Source organism: Pseudophryne corroboree, chromosome 1, assembly GCF_028390025.1.
Source record: "Pseudophryne corroboree isolate aPseCor3 chromosome 1, aPseCor3.hap2, whole genome shotgun sequence".
NCBI lineage: Eukaryota > Metazoa > Chordata > Amphibia > Anura > Myobatrachidae > Pseudophryne > Pseudophryne corroboree.
This window is the reverse complement of record NC_086444.1, coordinates 1,007,297,539-1,007,319,408: the sequence shown is the minus strand read 5'-3', so window position 1 is coordinate 1,007,319,408 and position 21,870 is coordinate 1,007,297,539. Positions and strand designations below refer to the sequence as shown.

General features: G+C 34.9%; 13 non-coding genes across 13 annotated transcripts; all 13 read left to right on the top strand.

Annotated features, from left to right (window-relative positions):
* The first annotated feature begins 1,283 nt into the window (after positions 1 to 1,283).
* TRNAC-GCA (transfer RNA cysteine (anticodon GCA)) lies at positions 1,284 to 1,355 on the top strand. Its single transcript has one exon. It is a non-coding gene; the product is annotated as a tRNA-Cys (tRNA).
* A 1,580-nt stretch (positions 1,356 to 2,935) lies between these two features.
* TRNAC-GCA (transfer RNA cysteine (anticodon GCA)) lies at positions 2,936 to 3,007 on the top strand. Its single transcript has one exon. It is a non-coding gene; the product is annotated as a tRNA-Cys (tRNA).
* A 1,578-nt stretch (positions 3,008 to 4,585) lies between these two features.
* TRNAC-GCA (transfer RNA cysteine (anticodon GCA)) lies at positions 4,586 to 4,657 on the top strand. Its single transcript has one exon. It is a non-coding gene; the product is annotated as a tRNA-Cys (tRNA).
* Positions 4,658 to 6,232: 1,575 nt separating this feature from the next.
* Positions 6,233 to 6,304, top strand: TRNAC-GCA (transfer RNA cysteine (anticodon GCA)). The gene has a single exon. It is a non-coding gene; the product is annotated as a tRNA-Cys (tRNA).
* A 1,584-nt stretch (positions 6,305 to 7,888) lies between these two features.
* TRNAC-GCA (transfer RNA cysteine (anticodon GCA)) lies at positions 7,889 to 7,960 on the top strand. The gene has a single exon. It is a non-coding gene; the product is annotated as a tRNA-Cys (tRNA).
* A 1,584-nt stretch (positions 7,961 to 9,544) lies between these two features.
* TRNAC-GCA (transfer RNA cysteine (anticodon GCA)) lies at positions 9,545 to 9,616 on the top strand. Its single transcript has one exon. It is a non-coding gene; the product is annotated as a tRNA-Cys (tRNA).
* A 1,616-nt stretch (positions 9,617 to 11,232) lies between these two features.
* Positions 11,233 to 11,304, top strand: TRNAC-GCA (transfer RNA cysteine (anticodon GCA)). The gene has a single exon. It is a non-coding gene; the product is annotated as a tRNA-Cys (tRNA).
* Positions 11,305 to 12,920: 1,616 nt separating this feature from the next.
* TRNAC-GCA (transfer RNA cysteine (anticodon GCA)) lies at positions 12,921 to 12,992 on the top strand. Its single transcript has one exon. It is a non-coding gene; the product is annotated as a tRNA-Cys (tRNA).
* A 1,584-nt stretch (positions 12,993 to 14,576) lies between these two features.
* TRNAC-GCA (transfer RNA cysteine (anticodon GCA)) lies at positions 14,577 to 14,648 on the top strand. The gene has a single exon. It is a non-coding gene; the product is annotated as a tRNA-Cys (tRNA).
* A 1,618-nt stretch (positions 14,649 to 16,266) lies between these two features.
* On the top strand, positions 16,267 to 16,338 carry TRNAC-GCA (transfer RNA cysteine (anticodon GCA)). The gene has a single exon. It is a non-coding gene; the product is annotated as a tRNA-Cys (tRNA).
* A 1,584-nt stretch (positions 16,339 to 17,922) lies between these two features.
* TRNAC-GCA (transfer RNA cysteine (anticodon GCA)) lies at positions 17,923 to 17,994 on the top strand. The gene has a single exon. It is a non-coding gene; the product is annotated as a tRNA-Cys (tRNA).
* A 1,620-nt stretch (positions 17,995 to 19,614) lies between these two features.
* Positions 19,615 to 19,686, top strand: TRNAC-GCA (transfer RNA cysteine (anticodon GCA)). The gene has a single exon. It is a non-coding gene; the product is annotated as a tRNA-Cys (tRNA).
* Positions 19,687 to 21,270: 1,584 nt separating this feature from the next.
* Positions 21,271 to 21,342, top strand: TRNAC-GCA (transfer RNA cysteine (anticodon GCA)). The gene has a single exon. It is a non-coding gene; the product is annotated as a tRNA-Cys (tRNA).
* The last annotated feature ends 528 nt before the right edge of the window (positions 21,343 to 21,870 follow it).

Genomic DNA, 21,870 nt, shown 5'->3' with positions numbered 1-21,870 from the left:
TTTGAACTCATACTGATTTTGCAATTAGTCCATAAGGCATGCATGCATTCAGAACATCTGAGCCCACTGACCTAAAAATCAAATATTTTATTTTATTGCCAAAATGTATCTCAATCAGTTAGTTTTCAGAAATTATTAATATTGGTTTAGTGACAATTTGTATTTTAGTTCTCTTTGGCTTCCATAAAACAATGTCACAACTGGATTTCAATATATACTACTCTGACTAGCACAAACAATAGTGGAGCTTTAGGATGATCAAAGTTTCTTTTTAAACATGCTCACAGATTATACCTGCAGTATGTAAACTCTCTATTTATGCCCTAACTAATAACTTCAAACCTTTACCATAAAGAAACAGACTCATCTTTACCTCCTGCAGGACAAGAAATACAGTACAGTAACCTTTACATCAAGGCTGCAATGTGTATGGTCTTATAGTTAGAAAGACCAGGGGGTATAAATCAGTTGTTGAGCATTCGAGTGCATGTCGAGAGGTCCCTGGTTCAAATCCAGGTGCCCCCTATAATTTGCTTTTAATGTATAGCGTCCCTTTGCAGTCTATACCACGTTTGGGACTCAAGTAATGTAAAAACATACTCAAGTGGCAGTCAGGCAACAAAAAATGTTGACATTTCAACTTAATACTTTACCTCAGGAAAGTACAGTATCAGTGGCAGGTTTTTACAGCTACTTTTGATAGAGAATTATACAGCATAAAATAACTGTACTTGAAGGATGAATGCTTTATTCCTAACTAACTTTGATAAATAAGGGAGTATTGGGCATTAACATGGGAGAATTCTAAATTATTTGGTACAGCCATGTTTTCAACTCCGACTGATTTTGCAATTAGTCCATAAGGCATACATGCATTCAGAACATCTGAGCCCACTGACCCAAAATTCAAATATTTTATTTTCTTAGCAAAAATGTACCATGATAAAATAGTTTTCAGAAATTATTAATATTGGTTTGGTAACAATTTGTATTTTAGATCAGTTTTGCTTCAATAAAACAATGTCACAACTGGATTTCAATAAATCCTACTCTGACTAGCACTAACTATAGTGGAAATTTAGGAAGATCAAAGTTTCTTTTTGAGTATGCTCACAGATTATACCTGCAGTATGTGAACTCTCTATTTATGCCCTGACTAATAACTCCAAAGCATTACCATAAAGAAATAGACTCATCTTCACCTCCTGCAGGACAAGAAATACAGTACAGTAACCTTTTACATCAAGGCTGCAATGTGTATGTGCTTATAATGAGAAAGAGCAGGGGGTATATCTCAGTGGTAGAGCATTCGACTGCAGATCGAGAGATCCCTGGTTCAATTCCGGGTGCACCCTATTACTTGCTTTTAATGTATAGCATCACTTTGCAGTCTATACCTCATTTGGGACTCAAGTAATGTAAAAACATACTGAAGTGGCAGTCAGGCAACAAAAAATGTTGAAATGTCAACTTAATACTTTACCTCAGGAAAGTACAGTATCAGTGGCAGGTTTTGACTGCTAATTTGATAGAGAATTATACAGGATAAAATCACTATACATAATGGATGAATGCTTTATTCCTAACTAACTTTGATAAATAAGGGAGTATTGGGCATTAACATGGCAGAATTACAATTTTTTTGTTGCAGCCATGTTTTGAACTCATACTGATTTTGCAATTAGTCCATAAGGCATGCATGCATTCAGAACATCTGAGCCCACTGACCTAAAAATCAAATATTTTATTTTATTGCCAAAATGTATCTCAATCAGTTAGTTTTCAGAAATTATTAATATTGGTTTAGTGACAATTTGTATTTTAGTTCTCTTTGGCTTCCATAAAACAATGTCACAACTGGATTTCAATATATACTACTCTGACTAGCACAAACAATAGTGGAGCTTTAGGATGATCAAAGTTTCTTTTTAAACATGCTCACAGATTATAACTGCAGTATGTAAACTCTCTATTTATGCCCTAACTAATAACTTCAAACCTTTACCATAAAGAAACAGACTCATCTTCACCTCCTGCAGGACAAGAAATACAGTACAGTAACCTTTACATCAAGGCTGCAATGTGTATGGTCTTATAGTTAGAAAGACCAGGGGGTATAAATCAGTTGTTGAGCATTCGAGTGCATGTCGAGAGGTCCCTGGTTCAAATCCAGGTGCCCCCTATAATTTGCTTTTAATGTATAGCGTCCCTTTGCAGTCTATACCACGTTTGGGACTCAAGTAATGTAAAAACATACTCAAGTGGCAGTCAGGCAACAAAAAATGTTGACATTTCAACTTAATACTTTACCTCAGGAAAGTACAGTATCAGTGGCAGGTTTTTACAGCTACTTTTGATAGAGAATTATACAGCATAAAATAACTGTACTTGAAGGATGAATGCTTTATTCCTAACTAACTTTGATAAATAAGGGAGTATTGGGCATTAACATGGCAGAATTCAAAATTATTTGGTACAGCCATGTTTTCAACTCCGACTGATTTTGCAATTAGTCCATAAGGCATACATGCATTCAGAACATCTGAGCCCACTGACCCAAAATTCAAATATTTTATTTTCTTAGCAAAAATGTACCATGATAAAATAGTTTTCAGAAATTATTAATATTGGTTTGGTAACAATTTGTACTTTAGATCAGTTTTGCTTCAATAAAACAATGTCACAACTGGATTTCAATCCTACTCTGACTAGCACTAACTATAGTGGAAATTTAGGAAGATCAAAGTTTCTTTTTGAGTATGCTCACAGATTATACCTGCAGTATGTGAACTCTCTATCTATGCCCTGACTAATAACTCCAAAGCATTACCATAAAGAAATAGACTCATCTTCACCTCCTGCAGGACAAGAAATACAGTACAGTAACCTTTACATCAAGGCTGCAATGTGTATGTGCTTATAATGAGAAAGAGCAGGGGGTATAGCTCAGTGGTAGAGCATTCGACTGCAGATCGAGAGGTCCCTGGTTCAAATCCGGGTGCACCCTATTACTTGCTTTTAATGTATAGCATCACTTTGCAGTCTATACCTCATTTGGGACTCAAGTAATGTAAAAACATTCTCAAGTGGCAGTCAGGCAACAAAAAATGTTGAAATGTCAACTTAATACTTTATCTCAGGAAAGTACAGTGGCAGGTTTTGACTGCTAATTTGATAGAGAATTATACAGGATAAAATCACTATACATAATGGATGAATGCTTTATTCCTAACTAACTTTGATAAATAAGGGAGTATTGGGCATTAACATGGCAGAATTACAATTTTTTTGGTGCAGCCATGTTTTGAACTCATACTGATTTTGCAATTAGTCCATAAGGCATGCATGCATTCAGAACATCTGAGCCCACTGACCTAAAAATCAAATATTTTATTTTATTGCCAAAATGTATCTCAATCAGTTAGTTTTCAGAAATTATTAATATTGGTTTAGTGACAATTTGTATTTTAGTTCTCTTTGGCTTCCATAAAACAATGTCACAACTGGATTTCAATATATACTACTCTGACTAGCACAAACAATAGTGGAGCTTTAGGATGATCAAAGTTTCTTTTTAAACATGCTCACAGATTATACCTGCAGTATGTAAACTCTCTATTTATGCCCTAACTAATAACTCCAAACCTTTACCATAAAGAAACAGACTCATCTTCACCTCCTGCAGGACAAGAAATACAGTACAGTAACCTTTACATCAAGGCTGCAATGTGTATGGTCTTATAGTTAGAAAGACCAGGGGGTATAAATCAGTTGTTGAGCATTCGAGTGCATGTCGAGAGGTCCCTGGTTCAAATCCAGGTGCTCCCTATAATTTGCTTTTAATGTATAGCGTCCCTTTGCAGTCTATACCACGTTTGGGACTCAAGTAATGTAAAAACATACTCAAGTGGCAGTCAGGCAACAAAAAATGTTGACATTTCAACTTAATACTTTACCTCAGGAAAGTACAGTATCAGTGGCAGGTTTTTACAGCTACTTTTGATAGAGAATTATACAGCATAAAATAACTGTACTTGAAGGATGAATGCTTTATTCCTAACTAACTTTGATAAATAAGGGAGTATTGGGCATTAACATGGCAGAATTCAAAATTATTTGGTACAGCCATGTTTTCAACTCCGACTGATTTTGCAATTAGTCCATAAGGCATACATGCATTCAGAACATCTGAGCCCACTGACCCAAAATTCAAATATTTTATTTTCTTAGCAAAAATGTACCATGATAAAATAGTTTTCAGAAATTATTAATATTGGTTTGGTAACAATTTGTATTTTAGATCAGTTTTGCTTCAATAAAACAATGTCACAACTGGATTTCAATAAATCCTACTCTGACTAGCACTAACTATAGTGGAAATTTAGGAAGATCAAAGTTTCTTTTTGAGTATGCTCACAGATTATACCTGCAGTATGTGAACTCTCTATTTATGCCCTGACTAATATCTCCAAAGCATTACCATAAAGAAATAGACTCATCTTCACCTCCTGCAGGACAAGAAATACAGTACAGTAACCTTTACATCAAGGCTGCAATGTGTATGTGCTAATAGTGAGAAAGAGCAGGGGGTATAGCTCAGTGGTAGAGCATTTGACTGCAGATCGAGAGGTCCCTGGTTCAAATACGGGTGCACCCTATTACTTGCTTTTAATGTATAGCATCACTTTGCAGTCTATACCTCATTTGGGACTCAAGTAATGTAAAAACATACTCAAGTGGCAGTCAGGCAACAAAAAATGTTGAAATGTCAACTTAATACTTTATCTCAGGAAAGTACAGTGGCAGGTTTTGACTGCTAATTTGATAGAGAATTATACAGGATAAAATCACTATACATGAAGGATGAATGCTTTATTCCTAACTAACTGATAAATAAGGGAGTATTGGGCATTAACATGGCAGAAATACAATTTTTTTGGTGCAGCCATGTTTTGAACTCATACTGATTTTGCAATTAGTCCATAAGGCATACATGCATTCAGAACATCTGAGCCCACTGACCTAAAAATCAAATATTTTATTTTATTGCCAAAATGTATCTTAATCAGTTAGTTTTCAGAAATTATTAATATTGGTTTAGTGACAATTTGTATTTTAGTTCTCTTTGGCTTCCATAAAACAATGTCACAACTGGATTTCAATATATACTACTCTGACTAACACAAACAATAGTGGAGCTTTAGGATGATCAAAGTTTCTTTTTAAACATGCTCACAGATTATACCTACAGTATGTAAACTCTCTATTTATGCCCTGACTAATAACTCCAAACCTTTACCATAAAGAAACAGACTCATCTTCACCTCCTGCAGGACAAGAAATACAGTACAGTAACCTTTACATCAAGGCTGCAATGTGTATGGTCTTATAGTTAGAAAGACCAGGGGGTATAAATCAGTTGTTGAGCATTCGAGTGCATGTCGAGAGGTCCCTGGTTCAAATCCAGGTGCCCCTATAATTTGCTTTTAATGTATAGCGTCCCTTTGCAGTCTATACCACGTTTGGGACTCAAGTAATGTAAAAACATACTCAAGTGGCAGTCAGGCAACAAAAAATGTTGACATTTCAACTTAATACTTTACCTCAGGAAAGTACAGTATCAGTGGCAGGTTTTTACAGCTACTTTTGATAGAGAATTATACAGCATAAAATAACTGTACATGAAGGATGAATGCTTTATTCCTAACTAACTTTGATAAATAAGGGAGTATTGGGCATTAACATGGCAGAATTCAAAATTATTTGGTACAGCCATGTTTTCAACTCCGACTGATTTTGCAATTAGTCCATAAGGCATACATGCATTCAGAACATCTGAGCCCACTGACCCAAAATTCAAATATTTTATTTTCTTAGCAAAAATGTACCATGATAAAATAGTTTTCAGAAATTATTAATATTGGTTTGGTAACAATTTGTATTTTAGATCAGTTTTGCTTCAATAAAACAATGTCACAACTGGATTTCAATAAATCCTACTCTGACTAGCACTAACTATAGTGGAAATTTAGGAAGATCAAAGTTTCTTTTTGAGTATGCTCACAGATTATACCTGCAGTATGTGAACTCTCTATTTATGCCCTGACTAATATCTCCAAAGCATTACCATAAAGAAATAGACTCATCTTCACCTCCTGCAGGACAAGAAATACAGTACAGTAACCTTTACATCAAGGCTGCAATGTGTATGTGCTTATAGTGAGAAAGAGCAGGGGGTATATCTCAGTGGTAGAGCATTCGACTGCAGATCGAGAGGTCCCTGGTTTAAATCCGGGTGCCCCCTATTACTTGCTTTTAATGTATAGCATCACTTTGCAGTCTATACCTCATTTGGGACTCAAGTAATGTAAAAACATACTCAAGTGGCAGTCAGGCAACAAAAAATGTTGAAATGTCAACTTAATACTTTACCTCAGGAAAGTACAGTATCAGTGGCAGGTTTTGACTGCTAATTTGACAGAGAATTATACAGGATAAAATCACTATACATGAAGGATGAATGCTTTATTCCTAACTAACTTTGATAAATAAGGGAGTATTGGGCATTAACATGGCAGAATTACAATTTTTTTGGTGCAGCCATGTTTTGAACTCATACTGATTTTGCAATTAGTCCATAAGGCATACATGCATTCAGAACATCTGAGCCCACTGACCTAAAAATCAAATATTTTATTTTATTGCCAAAATGTATCTCAATCAGTTAGTTTTCAGAAATTATTAATATTGGTTTGGTGACAATTTGTATTTTAGTTCTATTTGGCTTCCATAAAACAATGTCACAACTGGATTTCAATATATACTACTCTGACTAGCACGAACAATAGTGGAGCTTTAGGATGATCAAAGTTTCTTTTTAAACATGCTCACAGATTATACCTACAGTATGTAAACTCTCTATTTATGCCCTGACTAATAACTCCAAACCTTTACCATAAAGAAACAGAATCATCTTCACCTCCTGCAGGACAAGAAATACAGTACAGTAACCTTTACATCAAGGCTGCAATGTGTATGGTCTTATAGTTAGAAAGACCAGGGGGTATAAATCAGTTGTTGAGCATTCGAGTGCATGTCGAGAGGTCCCTGGTTCAAATCCAGGTGCCCCCTATAATTTGCTTTTAATGTATAGCGTCCCTTTGCAGTCTATACCACGTTTGGGACTCAAGTAATGTAAAAACATACTCAAGTGGCAGTCAGGCAACAAAAAATGTTGACATTTCAACTTAATACTTTACCTCAGGAAAGTACAGTATCAGTGGCAGGTTTTTACAGCTACTTTTGATAGAGAATTATACAGCATAAAATAACTGTACATGAAGGATGAATGCTTTATTCCTAACTAACTTTGATAAATAAGGGAGTATTGGGCATTAACATGGCAGAATTCAAAATTATTTGGTACAGCCATGTTTTCAACTCCGACTGATTTTGCAATTAGTCCATAAGGCATACATGCATTCAGAACATCTGAGCCCACTGACCCAAAATTCAAATATTTTATTTTCTTAGCAAAAATGTACCATGATAAAATAGTTTTCAGAAATTATTAATATTGGTTTGGTAACAATTTGTATTTTAGATCAGTTTTGCTTCAATAAAACAATGTCACAACTGGATTTCAATAAATCCTACTCTGACTAGCACTAACTATAGTGGAAATTTAGGAAGATCAAAGTTTCTTTTTGAGTATGCTCACAGATTATACCTGCAGTATGTGAACTCTCTATTTATGCCCTGACTAATATCTCCAAAGCATTACCATAAAGAAATAGACTCATCTTCACCTCCTGCAGGACAAGAAATACAGTACAGTAACCTTTACATCAAGGCTGCAATGTGTATGTGCTTATAGTGAGAAAGAGCAGGGGGTATATCTCAGTGGTAGAGCATTCGACTGCAGATCGAGAGGTCCCTGGTTTAAATCCGGGTGCCCCCTATTACTTGCTTTTAATGTATAGCATCACTTTGCAGTCTATACCTCATTTGGGACTCAAGTAATGTAAAAACATACTCATGTGGCAGTCAGGCAACAAAAAATGTTGAAATGTCAACTTAATACTTTACCTCAGGAAAGTACAGTATCAGTGGCAGGTTTTGACTGCTAATTTGACAGAGAATTATACAGGATAAAATCACTATACATGAAGGATGAATGCTTTATTCCTAACTAACTTTGATAAATAAGGGAGTATTGGGCATTAACATGGCAGAATTACAATTTTTTTGGTGCAGCCATGTTTTGAACTCATACTGATTTTGCAATTAGTCCATAAGGCATACATGCATTCAGAACATCTGAGCCCACTGACCTAAAAATCAAATATTTTATTTTATTGCCAAAATGTATCTCAATCAGTTAGTTTTCAGAAATTATTAATATTGGTTTGGTGACAATTTGTATTTTAGTTCTATTTGGCTTCCATAAAACAATGTCACAACTGGATTTCAATATATACTACTCTGACCAGCACGAACAATAGTGGAGCTTTAGGATGATCAAAGTTTCTTTTTAAACATGCTCACAGATTATACCTACAGTATGTAAACTCTCTATTTATGCCCTGACTAATAACTCCAAACCTTTACCATAAAGAAACAGAATCATCTTCACCTCCTGCAGGACAAGAAATACAGTACAGTAACCTTTACATCAAGGCTGCAATGTGTATGGTCTTATAGTTAGAAAGACCAGGGGGTATAAATCAGTTGTTGAGCATTCGAGTGCATGTCGAGAGGTCCCTGGTTCAAATCCAGGTGCCCCCTATAATTTGCTTTTAATGTATAGCGTCCCTTTGCAGTCTATACCACGTTTGGGACTCAAGTAATGTAAAAACATACTCAAGTGGCAGTCAGGCAACAAAAAATGTTGACATTTCAACTTAATACTTTACCTCAGGAAAGTACAGTATCAGTGGCAGGTTTTTACAGCTACTTTTAATAGAGAATTATACAGCATAAAATAACTGTACATGAAGGATGAATGCTTTATTCCTAACTAACTTTGATAAATAAGGGAGTATTGGGCATTAACATGGCAGAATTCAAAATTATTTGGTACAGCCATGTTTTCAACTCCGACTGATTTTGCAATTAGTCCATAAGGCATACATGCATTCAGAACATCTGAGCCCACTGACCCAAAATTCAAATATTTTATTTTCTTAGCAAAAATGTACCATGATAAAATAGTTTTCAGAAATTATTAATATTGGTTTGGTAACAATTTGTATTTTAGATCAGTTTTGCTTCAATAAAACAATGTCACAACTGGATTTCAATAAATCCTACTCTGACTAGCACTAACTATAGTGGAAATTCAGGAAGATCAAAGTTTCTTTTTGAGTATGCTCACAGATTATACCTGCAGTATGTGAACTCTCTATTTATGCCCTGACTAATAACTCCAAAGCATTACCATAAAGAAATAGACTCATGTTCACCTCCTGCAGGACAAGAAATACAGTACAGTAACCTTTACATAAAGGCTGCAATGTGTATGTGCTTATAGTGAGAAAGAGCAGGGGGTATATCTCAGTGGTAGAGCATTCGACTGCAGATCGAGAGGTCCCTGGTTCAAATCCGGGTGCACCCTATTACTTGCTTTTAATGTATAGCATCACTTTGCAGTCTATACCTCATTTGGGACTCAAGTAATGTAAAAACATACTCAAGTGGCAGTCAGACAACAAAAAATGTTGAAATGTCAACTTAATACTTTACCTCAGGAAAGTACAGTATCAGTGGCAGGTTTTGACTGCTAATTTGATAGAGAATTATACAGGATAAAATCACTATACATGAAGGATGAATGCTTTATTCCTAACTAACTGATAAATAAGGGAGTATTGGGCATTAACATGGCAGAATTACAATTTTTTTGGTGCAGCCATGTTTTGAACTCATACTGATTTTGCAATTAGTCCATAAGGCATACATGTATTATTATATATATATTATATATCATATATTAGTCCATACATACATCTGAGCCCACTGACCTAAAAATCAAATATTTTATTTTATTGCCAAAATGTATCTCAATCAGTTAGTTTTCAGAAATTATTAATATTGGTTTAGTGACAATTTGTATTTTAGTTCTCTTTGGCTTCCATAAAACAATGTCACAACTGGATTTCAATATATACTACTCTGACTAGCACAAACAATAGTGGAGCTTTAGGATGATCAAAGTTTCTTTTTAAACATGCTCACAGATTATACCTACAGTATGTAAACTCTCTATTTATGCCCTGACTAATAACTCCAAACCTTTACCATAAAGAAACAGACTCATCTTCACCTCCTGCAGGACAAGAAATACAGTACAGTAACCTTTACATCAAGGCTGCAATGTGTATGGTCTTATAGTTAGAAAGACCAGGGGGTATAAATCAGTTGTTGAGCATTCGAGTGCATGTCGAGAGGTCCCTGGTTCAAATCCAGGTGCCCCTATAATTTGCTTTTAATGTATAGCGTCCCTTTGCAGTCTATACCACGTTTGGGACTCAAGTAATGTAAAAACATACTCAAGTGGCAGTCAGGCAACAAAAAATGTTGACATTTCAATTTAATACTTTACCTCAGGAAAGTACAGTATCAGTGGCAGGTTTTTACAGCTACTTTTGATAGAGAATTATACAGCATAAAATAACTGTACATGAAGGATGAATGCTTTATTCCTAACTAACTTTGATAAATAAGGGAGTATTGGGCATTAACATGGCAGAATTCAAAATTATTTGGTACAGCCATGTTTTCAACTCCGACTGATTTTGCAATTAGTCCATAAGGCATACATCCATTCAGAACATCTGAGCCCACTGACCCAAAATTCAAATATTTTATTTTCTTAGCAAAAATGTACCATGATAAAATAGTTTTTATAAATTATTAATATTGGTTTGGTAACAATTTGTATTTTAGATCAGTTTTGCTTCAATAAAACAATGTCACAACTGGATTTCAATAAATCCTACTCTGACTAGCACTAACTATAGTGGAAATTTAGGAAGATCAAAGTTTCTTTTTGAGTATGCTCACAGATTATACCTGCAGTATGTGAACTCTCTATTTATGCCCTGACTAATAACTCCAAAGCATTACCATAAAGAAATAGACTCATGTTCACCTCCTGCAGGACAAGAAATACAGTACAGTAACCTTTACATAAAGGCTGCAATGTGTATGTGCTTATAGTGAGAAAGAGCAGGGGGTATATCTCAGTGGTAGAGCATTCGACTGCAGATCGAGAGGTCCCTGGTTCAAATCCGGGTGCACCCTATTACTTGCTTTTAATGTATAGCATCACTTTGCAGTCTATACCTCATTTGGGACTCAAGTAATGTAAAAACATACTCAAGTGGCAGTCAGACAACAAAAAATGTTGAAATGTCAACTTAATACTTTACCTCAGGAAAGTACAGTATCAGTGGCAGGTTTTGACTGCTAATTTGATAGAGAATTATACAGGATAAAATCACTATACATGAAGGATGAATGCTTTATTCCTAACTAACTGATAAATAAGGGAGTATTGGGCATTAACATGGCAGAATTACAATTTTTTTGGTGCAGCCATGTTTTGAACTCATACTGATTTTGCAATTAGTCCATAAGGCATACATGTATTATTATATATATATTATATATCATATATTAGTCCATACATACATCTGAGCCCACTGACCTAAAAATCAAATATTTTATTTTATTGCCAAAATGTATCTCAATCAGTTAGTTTTCAGAAATTATTAATATTGGTTTAGTGACAATTTGTATTTTAGTTCTCTTTGGCTTCCATAAAACAATGTCACAACTGGATTTCAATATATACTACTCTGACTAGCACAAACAATAGTGGAGCTTTAGGATGATCAAAGTTTCTTTTTAAACATGCTCACAGATTATACCTACAGTATGTAAACTCTCTATTTATGCCCTGACTAATAACTCCAAACCTTTACCATAAAGAAATAGACTCATCTTCACCTCCTGCAGGACAAGAAATACAGTACAGTAACCTTTACATCAAGGCTGCAATGTGTATGGTCTTATAGTTAGAAAGACCAGGGGGTATAAATCAGTTGTTGAGCATTCGAGTGCATGTCGAGAGGTCCCTGGTTCAAATCCAGGTGCCCCTATAATTTGCTTTTAATGTATAGCGTCCCTTTGCAGTCTATACCACGTTTGGGACTCAAGTAATGTAAAAACATACTCAAGTGGCAGTCAGGCAACAAAAAATGTTGACATTTCAACTTAATACTTTACCTCAGGAAAGTACAGTATCAGTGGCAGGTTTTTACAGCTACTTTTGATAGAGAATTATACAGCATAAAATAACTGTACATGAAGGATGAATGCTTTATTCCTAACTAACTTTGATAAATAAGGGAGTATTGGGCATTAACATGGCAGAATTCAAAATTATTTGGTACAGCCATGTTTTCAACTCCGACTGATTTTGCAATTAGTCCATAAGGCATACATGCATTCAGAACATCTGAGCCCACTGACCCAAAATTCAAATATTTTATTTTCTTAGCAAAAATGTACCATGATAAAATAGTTTTCAGAAATTATTAATATTGGTTTGGTAACAATTTGTATTTTAGATCAGTTTTGCTTCAATAAAACAATGTCACAACTGGATTTCAATAAATCCTACTCTGACTAGCACTAACTATAGTGGAAATTTAGGAAGATCAAAGTTTCTTTTTGAGTATGCTCACAGATTATACCTGCAGTATGTGAACTCTCTATTTATGCCCTGACTAATATCTCCAAAGCATTACCATAAAGAAATAGACTCATCTTCACCTCCTGCAGGACAAGAAATACAGTACAGTAACCTTTACATCAAGGCTGCAATGTGTATGTGCTTATAGTGAGAAAGAGCAGGGGGTATATCTCAGTGGTAGAGCATTCGACTGCAGATCGAGAGGTCCCTGGTTTAAATCCGGGTGCCCCCTTTTACTTGCTTTTAATGTATAGCATCACTTTGCAGTCTATACCTCATTTGGGACTCAAGTAATGTAAAAACATACTCAAGTGGCAGTCAGGCAACAAAAAATGTTGAAATGTCAACTTAATACTTTACCTCAGGAAAGTACAGTATCAGTGGCAGGTTTTGACTGCTAATTTGACAGAGAATTATACAGGATAAAATCACTATACATGAAGGATGAATGCTTTAATCCTAACTAACTTTGATAAATAAGGGAGTATTGGGCATTAACATGGCAGAATTACAATTTTTTTGGTGCAGCCATGTTTTGAACTCATACTGATTTTGCAATTAGTCCATAAGGCATACATGCATTCAGAACATCTGAGCCCACTGACCTAAAAATCAAATATTTTATTTTATTGCCAAAATGTATCTCAATCAGTTAGTTTTCAGAAATTATTAATATTGGTTTAGTGACAATTTGTATTTTAGTTCTATTTGGCTTCCATAAAACAATGTCACAACTGGATTTCAATATATACTACTCTGACTAGCACGAACAATAGTGGAGCTTTAGGATGATCAAAGTTTCTTTTTAAACATGCTCACAGATTATACCTACAGTATGTAAACTCTCTATTTATGCCCTGACTAATAACTCCAAACCTTTACCATAAAGAAACAGAATCATCTTCACCTCCTGCAGGACAAGAAATACAGTACAGTAACCTTTACATCAAGGCTGCAATGTGTATGGTCTTATAGTTAGAAAGACCAGGGGGTATAAATCAGTTGTTGAGCATTCGAGTGCATGTCGAGAGGTCCCTGGTTCAAATCCAGGTGCCCCCTATAATTTGCTTTTAATGTATAGCGTCCCTTTGCAGTCTATACCACGTTTGGGACTCAAGTAATGTAAAAACATACTCAAGTGGCAGTCAGGCAACAAAAAATGTTGACATTTCATCTTAATACTTTACCTCAGGAAAGTACAGTATCAGTGGCAGGTTTTTACAGCTACTTTTAATAGAGAATTATACAGCATAAAATAACTGTACATGAAGGATGAATGCTTTATTCCTAACTAACTTTGATAAATAAGGGAGTATTGGGCATTAACATGGCAGAATTCAAAATTATTTGGTACAGCCATGTTTTCAACTCCGACTGATTTTGCAATTAGTCCATAAGGCATACATGCATTCAGAACATCTGAGCCCACTGACCCAAAATTCAAATATTTTATTTTCTTAGCAAAAATGTACCATGATAAAATAGTTTTCAGAAATTATTAATATTGGTTTGGTAACAATTTGTATTTTAGATCAGTTTTGCTTCAATAAAACAATGTCACAACTGGATTTCAATAAATCCTACTCTGACTAGCACTAATTATAGTGGAAATTTAGGAAGATCAAAGTTTCTTTTTGAATATGCTCACAGATTATACCTGCAGTATGTGAACTCTCTATTTATGCCCTGACTAATAACTCCAAAGCATTACCATAAAGAAATAGACTCATGTTCACCTCCTGCAGGACAAGAAATACAGTACAGTAACCTTTACATAAAGGCTGCAATGTGTATGTGCTTATAGTGAGAAAGAGCAGGGGGTATATCTCAGTGGTAGAGCATTCGACTGCAGATCGAGAGGTCCCTGGTTCAAATCCGGGTGCACCCTATTACTTGCTTTTAATGTATAGCATCACTTTGCAGTCTATACCTCATTTGGGACTCAAGTAATGTAAAAACATACTCAAGTGGCAGTCAGACAACAAAAAATGTTGAAATGTCAACTTAATACTTTACCTCAGGAAAGTACAGTATCAGTGGCAGGTTTTGACTGCTAATTTGATAGAGAATTATACAGGATAAAATCACTATACATGAAGGATGAATGCTTTATTCCTAACTAACTGATAAATAAGGGAGTATTGGGCATTAACATGGCAGAATTACAATTTTTTTGGTGCAGCCATGTTTTGAACTCATACTGATTTTGCAATTAGTCCATAAGGCATACATGTATTATTATATATATATATTATATATCATATATTAGTCCATACATACATCTGAGCCCACTGACCTAAAAATCAAATATTTTATTTTATTGCCAAAATGTATCTCAATCAGTTAGTTTTCAGAAATTATTAATATTGGTTTAGTGACAATTTGTATTTTAGTTCTCTTTGGCTTCCATAAAACAATGTCACAACTGGATTTCAATATATACTACTCTGACTAGCACAAACAATAGTGGAGCTTTAGGATGATCAAAGTTTCTTTTTAAACATGCTCACAGATTATACCTACAGTATGTAAACTCTCTATTTATGCCCTGACTAATAACTCCAAACCTTTACCATAAAGAAATAGACTCATCTTCACCTCCTGCAGGACAAGAAATACAGTACAGTAACCTTTACATCAAGGCTGCAATGTGTATGGTCTTATAGTTAGAAAGACCAGGGGGTATAAATCAGTTGTTGAGCATTCGAGTGCATGTCGAGAGGTCCCTGGTTCAAATCCAGGTGCCCCTATAATTTGCTTTTAATGTATAGCGTCCCTTTGCAGTCTATACCACGTTTGGGACTCAAGTAATGTAAAAACATACTCAAGTGGCAGTCAGGCAACAAAAAATGTTGACATTTCAACTTAATACTTTACCTCAGGAAAGTACAGTATCAGTGGCAGGTTTTTACAGCTACTTTTGATAGAGAATTATACAGCATAAAATAACTGTACATGAAGGATGAATGCTTTATTCCTAACTAACTTTGATAAATAAGGGAGTATTGGGCATTAACATGGCAGAATTCAAAATTATTTGGTACAGCCATGTTTTCAACTCCGACTGATTTTGCAATTAGTCCATAAGGCATACATGCATTCAGAACATCTGAGCCCACTGACCCAAAATTCAAATATTTTATTTTCTTAGCAAAAATGTACCATGATAAAATAGTTTTCAGAAATTATTAATATTGGTTTGGTAACAATTTGTATTTTAGATCAGTTTTGCTTCAATAAAACAATGTCACAACTGGATTTCAATAAATCCTACTCTGACTAGCACTAACTATAGTGGAAATTTAGGAAGATCAAAGTTTCTTTTTGAGTATGCTCACAGATTATACCTGCAGTATGTGAACTCTCTATTTATGCCCTGACTAATATCTCCAAAGCATTACCATAAAGAAATAGACTCATCTTCACCTCCTGCAGGACAAGAAATACAGTACAGTAACCTTTACATCAAGGCTGCAATGTGTATGTGCTTATAGTGAGAAAGAGCAGGGGGTATATCTCAGTGGTAGAGCATTCGACTGCAGATCGAGAGGTCCCTGGTTTAAATCCGGGTGCCCCCTATTACTTGCTTTTAATGTATAGCATCACTTTGCAGTCTATACCTCATTTGGGACTCAAGTAATGTAAAAACATACTCAAGTGGCAGTCAGGCAACAAAAAATGTTGAAATGTCAACTTAATACTTTACCTCAGGAAAGTACAGTATCAGTGGCAGGTTTTGACTGCTAATTTGACAGAGAATTATACAGGATAAAATCACTATACATGAAGGATGAATGCTTTAATCCTAACTAACTTTGATAAATAAGGGAGTATTGGGCATTAACATGGCAGAATTACAATTTTTTTGGTGCAGCCATGTTTTGAACTCATACTGATTTTGCAATTAGTCCATAAGGCATACATGCATTCAGAACATCTGAGCCCACTGACCTAAAAATCAAATATTTTATTTTATTGCCAAAATGTATCTCAATCAGTTAGTTTTCAGAAATTATTAATATTGGTTTAGTGACAATTTGTATTTTAGTTCTATTTGGCTTCCATAAAACAATGTCACAACTGGATTTCAATATATACTACTCTGACTAGCACGAACAATAGTGGAGCTTTAGGATGATCAAAGTTTCTTTTTAAACATGCTCACAGATTATACCTACAGTATGTAAACTCTCTATTTATGCCCTGACTAATAACTCCAAACCTTTACCATAAAGAAACAGAATCATCTTCACCTCCTGCAGGACAAGAAATACAGTACAGTAACCTTTACATCAAGGCTGCAATGTGTATGGTCTTATAGTTAGAAAGACCAGGGGGTATAAATCAGTTGTTGAGCATTCGAGTGCATGTCGAGAGGTCCCTGGTTCAAATCCAGGTGCCCCCTATAATTTGCTTTTAATGTATAGCGTCCCTTTGCAGTCTATACCACGTTTGGGACTCAAGTAATGTAAAAACATACTCAAGTGGCAGTCAGGCAACAAAAAATGTTGACATTTCATCTTAATACTTTACCTCAGGAAAGTACAGTATCAGTGGCAGGTTTTTACAGCTACTTTTAATAGAGAATTATACAGCATAAAATAACTGTACATGAAGGATGAATGCTTTATTCCTAACTAACTTTGATAAATAAGGGAGTATTGGGCATTAACATGGCAGAATTCAAAATTATTTGGTACAGCCATGTTTTCAACTCCGACTGATTTTGCAATTAGTCCATAAGGCATACATGCATTCAGAACATCTGAGCCCACTGACCCAAAATTCAAATATTTTATTTTCTTAGCAAAAATGTACCATGATAAAATAGTTTTCAGAAATTATTAATATTGGTTTGGTAACAATTTGTATTTTAGATCAGTTTTGCTTCAATAAAACAATGTCACAACTGGATTTCAATAAATCCTACTCTGACTAGCACTAATTATAGTGGAAATTTAGGAAGATCAAAGTTTCTTTTTGAGTATGCTCACAGATTATACCTGCAGTATGTGAACTCTCTATTTATGCCCTGACTAATAACTCCAAAGCATTACCATAAAGAAATAGACTCATGTTCACCTCCTGCAGGACAAGAAATACAGTACAGTAACCTTTACATAAAGGCTGCAATGTGTATGTGCTTATAGTGAGAAAGAGCAGGGGGTATATCTCAGTGGTAGAGCATTCGACTGCAGATCGAGAGGTCCCTGGTTCAAATCCGGGTGCACCCTATTACTTGCTTTTAATGTATAGCATCACTTTGCAGTCTATACCTCATTTGGGACTCAAGTAATGTAAAAACATACTCAAGTGGCAGTCAGACAACAAAAAATGTTGAAATGTCAACTTAATACTTTACCTCAGGAAAGTACAGTATCAGTGGCAGGTTTTGACTGCTAATTTGATAGAGAATTATACAGGATAAAATCACTATACATGAAGGATGAATGCTTTATTCCTAACTAACTGATAAATAAGGGAGTATTGGGCATTAACATGGCAGAATTACAATTTTTTTGGTGCAGCCATGTTTTGAACTCATACTGATTTTGCAATTAGTCCATAAGGCATACATGTATTATTATATATATATATATTATATATCATATATTAGTCCATACATACATCTGAGCCCACTGACCTAAAAATCAAATATTTTATTTTATTGCCAAAATGTATCTCAATCAGTTAGTTTTCAGAAATTATTAATATTGGTTTAGTGACAATTTGTATTTTAGTTCTCTTTGGCTTCCATAAAACAATGTCACAACTGGATTTCAATATATACTACTCTGACTAGCACAAACAATAGTGGAGCTTTAGGATGATCAAAGTTTCTTTTTAAACATGCTCACAGATTATACCTACAGTATGTAAACTCTCTATTTATGCCCTGACTAATAACTCCAAACCTTTACCATAAAGAAATAGACTCATCTTCACCTCCTGCAGGACAAGAAATACAGTACAGTAACCTTTACATCAAGGCTGCAATGTGTATGGTCTTATAGTTAGAAAGACCAGGGGGTATAAATCAGTTGTTGAGCATTCGAGTGCATGTCGAGAGGTCCCTGGTTCAAATCCAGGTGCCCCTATAATTTGCTTTTAATGTATAGCGTCCCTTTGCAGTCTATACCACGTTTGGGACTCAAGTAATGTAAAAACATACTCAAGTGGCAGTCAGGCAACAAAAAATGTTGACATTTCAACTTAATACTTTACCTCAGGAAAGTACAGTATCAGTGGCAGGTTTTTACAGCTACTTTTGATAGAGAATTATACAGCATAAAATAACTGTACATGAAGGATGAATGCTTTATTCCTAACTAACTTTGATAAATAAGGGAGTATTGGGCATTAACATGGCAGAATTCAAAATTATTTGGTACAGCCATGTTTTCAACTCCGACTGATTTTGCAATTAGTCCATAAGGCATACATGCATTCAGAACATCTGAGCCCACTGACCCAAAATTCAAATATTTTATTTTCTTAGCAAAAATGTACCATGATAAAATAGTTTTCAGAAATTATTAATATTGGTTTGGTAACAATTTGTATTTTAGATCAGTTTTGCTTCAATAAAACAATGTCACAACTGGATTTCAATAAATCCTACTCTGACTAGCACTAACTATAGTGGAAATTTAGGAAGATCAAAGTTTCTTTTTGAGTATGCTCACAGATTATACCTGCAGTATGTGAACTCTCTATTTATGCCCTGACTAATATCTCCAAAGCATTACCATAAAGAAATAGACTCATCTTCACCTCCTGCAGGACAAGAAATACAGTACAGTAACCTTTACATCAAGGCTGCAATGTGTATGTGCTTATAGTGAGAAAGAGCAGGGGGTATATCTCAGTGGTAGAGCATTCGACTGCAGATCGAGAGGTCCCTGGTTTAAATCCGGGTGCCCCCTATTACTTGCTTTTAATGTATAGCATCACTTTGCAGTCTATACCTCATTTGGGACTCAAGTAATGTAAAAACATACTCAAGTGGCAGTCAGGCAACAAAAAATGTTGAAATGTCAACTTAATACTTTACCTCAGGAAAGTACAGTATCAGTGGCAGGTTTTGACTGCTAATTTGACAGAGAATTATACAGGATAAAATCACTATACATGAAGGATGAATGCTTTAATCCTAACTAACTTTGATAAATAAGGGAGTATTGGGCATTAACATGGCAGAATTACAATTTTTTTGGTGCAGCCATGTTTTGAACTCATACTGATTTTGCAATTAGTCCATAAGGCATACATGCATTCAGAACATCTGAGCCCACTGACCTAAAAATCAAATATTTTATTTTATTGCCAAAATGTATCTCAATCAGTTAGCTTTCAGAAATTATTAATATTGGTTTAGTGACAATTTGTATTTTAGTTCTATTTGGCTTCCATAAAACAATGTCACAACTGGATTTCAATATATACTACTCTGACTAGCACGAACAATAGTGGAGCTTTAGGATGATCAAAGTTTCTTTTTAAACATGCTCACAGATTATACCTACAGTATGTAAACTCTCTATTTATGCCCTGACTAATAACTCCAAACCTTTACCATAAAGAAACAGAATCATCTTCACCTCCTGCAGGACAAGAAATACAGTACAGTAACCTTTACATCAAGGCTGCAATGTGTATGGTCTTATAGTTAGAAAGACCAGGGGGTATAAATCAGTTGTTGAGCATTCGAGTGCATGTCGAGAGGTCCCTGGTTCAAATCCAGGTGCCCCCTATAATTTGCTTTTAATGTATAGCGTCCCTTTGCAGTCTATACCACGTTTGGGACTCAAGTAATGTAAAAACATACTCAAGTGGCAGTCAGGCAACAAAAAATGTTGACATTTCATCTTAATACTTTACCTCAGGAAAGTACAGTATCAGTGGCAGGTTTTTACAGCTACTTTTAATAGAGAATTATACAGCATAACATAACTGTACATGAAGGATGAATGCTTTATTCCTAACTAACTTTGATAAATAAGGGAGTATTGGGCATTAACATGGCAGAATTCAAAATTATTTGGTACAGCCATGTTTTCAACTCCGACTGATTTTGCAATTAGTCCATAAGGCATACATGCATTCAGAACATCTGAGCCCACTGACCCAAAATTCAAATATTTTATTTTCTTAGCAAAAATGTACCATGATAAAATAGTTTTCAGAAATTATTAATATTGGTTTGGTAACAATTTGTATTTTAGATCAGTTTTGCTTCAATAAAACAATGTCACAACTGGATTTCAATAAATCCTACTCTGACTAGCACTAATTATAGTGGAAATTTAGGAAGATCAAAGTTTCTTTTTGAGTATGCTCACAGATTATACCTGCAGTATGTGAACTCTCTATTTATGCCCTGACTAATAACTCCAAAGCATTACCATAAAGAAATAGACTCATGTTCACCTCCTGCAGGACAAGAAATACAGTACAGTAACCTTTACATAAAGGCTGCAATGTGTATGTGCTTATAGTGAGAAAGAGCAGGGGGTATATCTCAGTGGTAGAGCATTCGACTGCAGATCGAGAGGTCCCTGGTTCAAATCCGGGTGCACCCTATTACTTGCTTTTAATGTATAGCATCACTTTGCAGTCTATACCTCATTTGGGACTCAAGTAATGTAAAAACATACTCAAGTGGCAGTCAGACAACAAAAAATGTTGAAATGTCAACTTAATACTTTACCTCAGGAAAGTACAGTATCAGTGGCAGGTTTTGACTGCTAATTTGATAGAGAATTATACAGGATAAAATCACTATACATGAAGGATGAATGCTTTATTCCTAACTAACTGATAAATAAGGGAGTATTGGGCATTAACATGGCAGAATTACAATTTTTTTGGTGCAGCCATGTTTTGAACTCATACTGATTTTGCAATTAGTCCATAAGGCATACATGTATTATTATATATATATATTATATATCATATATTAGTCCATACATACATCTGAGCCCACTGACCTAAAAATCAAATATTTTATTTTATTGCCAAAATGTATCTCAATCAGTTAGTTTTCAGAAATTATTAATATTGGTTTAGTGACAATTTGTATTTTAGTTCTCTTTGGCTTCCATAAAACA